Here is a 5,597-nt window from a genome sequence, read left to right as displayed (position 1 = left end):
GGAAGAACAGCTAGACCCACTAGCATCTTTCCTTCAAGTCTTAATTCTGGGTCTGATGGACATTGTTCTAGGGCATTAAATCTTACTTATTCTTGGATCGGCGGTCAATGGTCCTATACTTGTCCTAGCGATCTGGCCCTGGACAGTTTAAACCTGCCCTAGGGGTTATTGTATTTAATGAGTGCCATGAGTCCCATTCTACTGAATGTTTTTGGCTATGAAAGGGTCTACCTGCTATATCCTGGTTTTGGTTTGTGGGTTAATTCTGCTATATTGTTGGAGACATTTTCCGTCAGGGAGGAGGAAGAACGGTTCAAAAGGTATAAAGCTTCATAGAGTCCTGGGTCCTATGGGACTCTACCCTATTGTTATCTTCATGCCCAGTGACCCTGCCTGTGCCTTTAGGTGCTGTCTCCTAGACCAGATGGGTCCAAACTATGTTTGTTTCTCTCGTACTCTTTCTCGTTTCTATTCTTCTGTATATATCTTTGACAATTGGTCTGTAAGTTTCTTTTGAAGTTCTCCTTCTACACTTTATCTCGACTAACTACTTGCACTCTTCTCCCTTATTCGACTTGATCCTTGAATGTCAAGGGTCTCCATAGTGTTGGTAACAGATCCATCATATTTAAACATTTGAAAATTAGTCACATACAGGTGGTGTTCCTTTAGGAAACTCACGTGTGTGAACAAGCCATTTAAACTAGCTAGCCTATTTTTCCCACATGTCTACCATAGTCTCTCACCCAATACTAAATCATGTGGCACTACTATTTTGATTTAGCAAGAGATCCCTTGGGAATTTACGGACTCCTGTCATGATGACCAAGGCCGAATGCCACTGGTTAAGGGGAAAGTTGCTGTCCAGCCCTACACCTTTGTCTCGCTTTATCTGCCAAATACAGGCCAGATTTCAGCATTAACACACTTCTTGGTACGTGTGGACAAATTTGCAGAGGGGACCCTGGTGCTGGGGAAGACTAATGGACACCTCATCTGGCCATTCATCCCTGTCAAGTGTGGCTCTACATAAAGTTAAAAGGGTCTTACACGAATATCAACTGCTTGATACTTGGCGTATTCTACACCCAAGTGACAAATATTTTTCATTCTACCCTATGGTCCATGACTCTTACTCGAGATTGGACTTTTTTCATTAGGAATGCAGACCTCGACAAAATACAGACGACAGGGATCAACGCTATTACTTTTTCTGACCAGACACTGGTAATGATCTCTATTCTTTTTTCCTCCCTACTACCTAGACAGTGGCAATGTAAACTTAACTCTGCCCTGCTAGATGACACAGTGACGCAGGACGAGATCTCACAAGCCCTAACTGAGTACTTTGACTTAAATTTTTAGAGTCGCCGCCGATAGTGGTGTGGGAGGCACATAAGTGTCTTATCAGGGGTCTGCTCATAAAGCATGGTACAAAACTGAAGCAAGAGAGGGAATCAGAAATACCGGGCTTAATTGCTTAAATCTCAATTGCGAGATTTGGAAACTAGACACAAGCGAACACCAGCGATTGAGCTGAGAGATGCAGTTCTTATAGACAAGAGAGGAGCTTAGGGCACTCTTGAACCAGAAAGCAAAAGGGACTCTGGCAAGAACCAGAAGTCACTTTTACGAATATGTAAACAAGTGCAGTAGATTGTTAGCAAAAGCTTTACAGGCCCATAAAATGAGCACCTATGTATCGGAGCTTACCTCTGGCTCACAGAATTCGAAAGTTCACTTGTCCTCGGAGATTGCATTAGCCTTTCAGAACTATTATGCCACACGCCGTTAATGCTCCTTTCAACTGATGCTGAGAAGGCTTTCGATAGAGGAAATTGAACCTTCATGGAAGAAACTCTAGCACATATTGGATTGGGAAATAAAATGTTGGATTGGGTGTTCTCTCTGTATTCCTCCCCGTCGGGCATAGTGCGGGTGACTGGTATCCTATCTGACTCCTTTAGCATATTGAACGGGATGCAGCAGGGCTGCCCTGTTTTCCTAACTAACCATCGAACCCTTTCTTAGACACGTTCAGGCTAATGGGAATATTAACGGGATAAAAATTCTCTTAAACATACAAAATTGCCGCTTACGCGGATGACCTGCTTTTCAATATCACCAACCCTAGAATCTCGCTCCCTAAATCTAATGGCGCAATTCCACAGCTACTCTCGCCTCTCTAACTTCAAGATTAATTTTTACAAATTGGAGGCTTTGGATGTTGGTCTTCCTCTCCTGCTTGTGAGTCACCTTAAGTGAGCTTTTAGTTTTAAATGGGCAGCTGAAACGTTAAGCTATCTAGGAATAAAGATTACTGCATCCCTTTTGGTATTATACCAATGCAATTTCCCGGGACGTCTTAAAACTATAAAAGAGTAGACTATGAGAGGTGGTCAAAATCTAACTTTACCTGGTTTGGTAAGTACCAAATCTTCAAAATGAATATCCTTTCGAGAATATTCTATTTGCTACACGCCCTGCATATTGCAGTCCCCTCAGCCTTCTTCAAAACAATAAATGCAATTCAAACGGCCTTTATCTGGGCCAGCAAGGGAGCTAGGGTTAAACGTGCTGTCCTATGTAGACCCAAAGCTGAAGGGGCTTTGGCCTCCCGAATCTCAAGCTGTACCACGTGGCTTCCCACCTGGCATGGATTGTTGACTGGTGTAGAAACAAACAAGGTTTGGGTCCAGATAGAACAGAGCTTTTCAGACTTCTCACTATGCACCCTCCCCTGGGCCGCCTCCACTGCCTTCATCCCCCTGAAAGCACATCCTACAATTGTGCCCACACTAAAAATTTGCTTGGATCCGTTAGTGGGCAGGGTGGTTGCAGCGACCTACGTGACGGGTGGTTAACCTTCTCTTTGGCGGGTCGGGTCAGGCGATGTCACGGGTGGCCTTGCCTGGTTCCCTTGCCCCAAGGCATGCAGTAAATGAAGGGAAAGCGGGGTGATTGGGGAAAGATTGTCGTGACGCCACCTGTGGTATGCGTCCAGGGATTATCCGCCACTGCAATGTTCCTTGCTGGGCCTGGTGGTAATGCAGTTCGGGTGTGATCACTCTCACAGGCGGAGCGGGCCCCAGGAGGATGGTGGGGGTTGTAGTGGTGCAATGGGGAGCAGGGCTGGGACACCGACAGTAACTGGACGACACAAGTTGGTAATTACCTCTTTACCTTTACTGGTCAGGTGATATGGTCCAGGTTTACAGTGGTCCAGTCAGCCCAGAAGAAGCGTGGATCTCTCCTCGCCTGGCGGGTTGGAGGCCTTCCCTCAGGTCAGCATGTACAGACAGACTCCCTTCAATATAGGTTATGAGCTCCCCCTGCTGGCCTGGAGTAGGAAATGTTGTATGTCATGTTCCTGACAAGGAGAGGTCCCTATGCTGCCTCCAAGCATAGCATTGATCCTGGTGAGGAAAACAACACCACTGTGGCTCCCATGACCACTGGGGTGCCACATTCCCCCTTGGTTAAAATCAGTACTCCTAGACTGAGAAAACAAAAAGAGAATAATACAACTTTCCAGTAACAAAGTATATACATCAATCATTTTACATAGTTTCTATCATACATTGGTTTCCCTTTACTCTCGATATCAGACCGGTGTTTGACCCTGAGTGCTCCGCTGTGACCTACGCAAGAGGGGCTGTGATTTCTCTCTACTTGGTACGTTCGTTGACCCATCCTGGCTGCCTATGGCCATACTGCAGGGGGATCCAGGGCTCTCTGGCGGTACAGGTTGACAGGTGCTACTCTCTAGACTCACCGTGGGCATGACAGATTCGAAGTGGATAGGAGGCAGGTTCCTCGGCTCCCCCACTGGTGCGACATCTTCCTCTCCTCGCAATGAATCTTCAGGTTGTTCGTGAGTTTCCGCTGGTATTGGTGGGATCACGTGGGTGAAGGTCAGGCATGGGACTGCAATAGCTTGATTCACCCACGTCCAGGTCTTAGGGAATGCTCCAAGGACAGTTTAAATGGTCTCTTCTTCCGGTTCTGGGGAAGTCCCGGACCGTCTTCCTTATTTTTTTAGCTGAGTGGGGCATGCCTTCAGATGGTCCCTTGAAACAGTTGCAGAGGTTCTTCCACCATCTTTGTTGATGAGGCACACCTTAGGGTTGGGAAAGGCTGTCGGTAGGAGAGTGTACGGTTCAGCCTCCCACTGGTCGTCCAACTTGTGTCCTTACCGGTTTCTTTTTAGAACCTGCTCCCCAGGTGCTAGGGGAGTATCTGGAGCGGTTTGGTTGTAGTCCATCTCCGGCCTCAACCTTGCCTGGGCCAAACTTCGTTCTACACATTCTTGGACTTGACGATAATGCCCCTGTTGTTCTGAGTCCCAGTCGGCCTCTAGGTGAGCTTCCTCAGGTACAGGACTTTTATTTCCAAGTCAATGGGCAACCTGCCAGGTTTTGCACGCATCAGGTAGGCAGGGTGCAGTTGGTGGACTTCACCGGGATGTGATTGTACATGTCTATCAAGTCGGGTAACTTCTCCGGCCACAGGCTTGTGTCTTCCAGGGGTAGATTCTTCAGCAGGCTCAGCCCCACCTGGTTCATTTTCTTGCACAGCCCATTGCCCTGGGGGTGATCCTAATCTTCTGGCAGCCATGCAGGTGGCAGAACTCCTTTAACACCTCGGCTTCAAAAGCTGATCAGTAAGCACACTCTCGGGATAACCATGGGGCCGACAGAAGTACTCCTGGAATGCTTTGGCTGCAGTTCTGGTCGTCTGGTCTTTTACAGGGACCACTACCAGGAAACTGGAGTAATGGTCTACGATGGTAAGGGCATTGACATAACTGAACCGGCTCGGAGACAACTTTACATGATCCAAGGCCACCAGTTCAAGCGGTTGCCTTGCGATGACTGGCTGCAGAGGGGCTCTTTGACTCTCTTGATCTCTTCGTCTCAAGCTGCAGGGACCACAGTCTCAGCACATGTTATCAATTGTTTGATGCATACCAATCCAGAAGAAGCTGGTGCGAAGCAGGGCCACTAACTTTTTCCATCCGAAATGCCCAGTCCCATCAAGATAGGCTTCTAGTACCGCCTGGACATCCCTCTGTGGAACTAATATCTGCCAGACTGGTTCATTAGTTCGAGGGTCACAGTGGCTTCTACATAGCGTTTTCCGACTGAAGAACAGTTTCCCTTTCTCCTTCCACAGTTGTTGTGTTTCCTGAGGAGCATTTGGAACCGGGAGTGAATCAGCTTGGGTTAACAGTTCTTTGACCAGTCGGATGGCCGGGTCGCTGTTCTGGGCTTCCTCCCATTTATGGTGGGACAACGGGTTGAGGGACGCCGTGTGCTCCACCACGGGTCGCTTCTCTGCCTGGTGTGAGCATTGTGAGGCACAGTAGCGATAGAAAGCCGGTATTTCCACTTCCTCTAGTTAATCTAAAGGGGGCTTTACACGCTACGATATCGTTAATGTTTTATCGTCGGGGTCACGTTGTTAGTGACGCACATCCGGCGTCATTAACGATATCTTAGCGTGTGATACTTACCAACGACCTTAAGCAACCTCAAAAATGGTGAAAATCGTTCACCATGGAGAGGTCGTCCCAAAACCAAAAATCAGTAATGGTT

This window comes from Anomaloglossus baeobatrachus, chromosome 5, assembly GCF_048569485.1.
Source record: "Anomaloglossus baeobatrachus isolate aAnoBae1 chromosome 5, aAnoBae1.hap1, whole genome shotgun sequence".
Taxonomy (NCBI): domain Eukaryota; kingdom Metazoa; phylum Chordata; class Amphibia; order Anura; family Aromobatidae; genus Anomaloglossus; species Anomaloglossus baeobatrachus.
The sequence above is the reverse complement of the archived record's forward strand: the minus strand, read 5'-3'. Positions refer to the sequence as shown.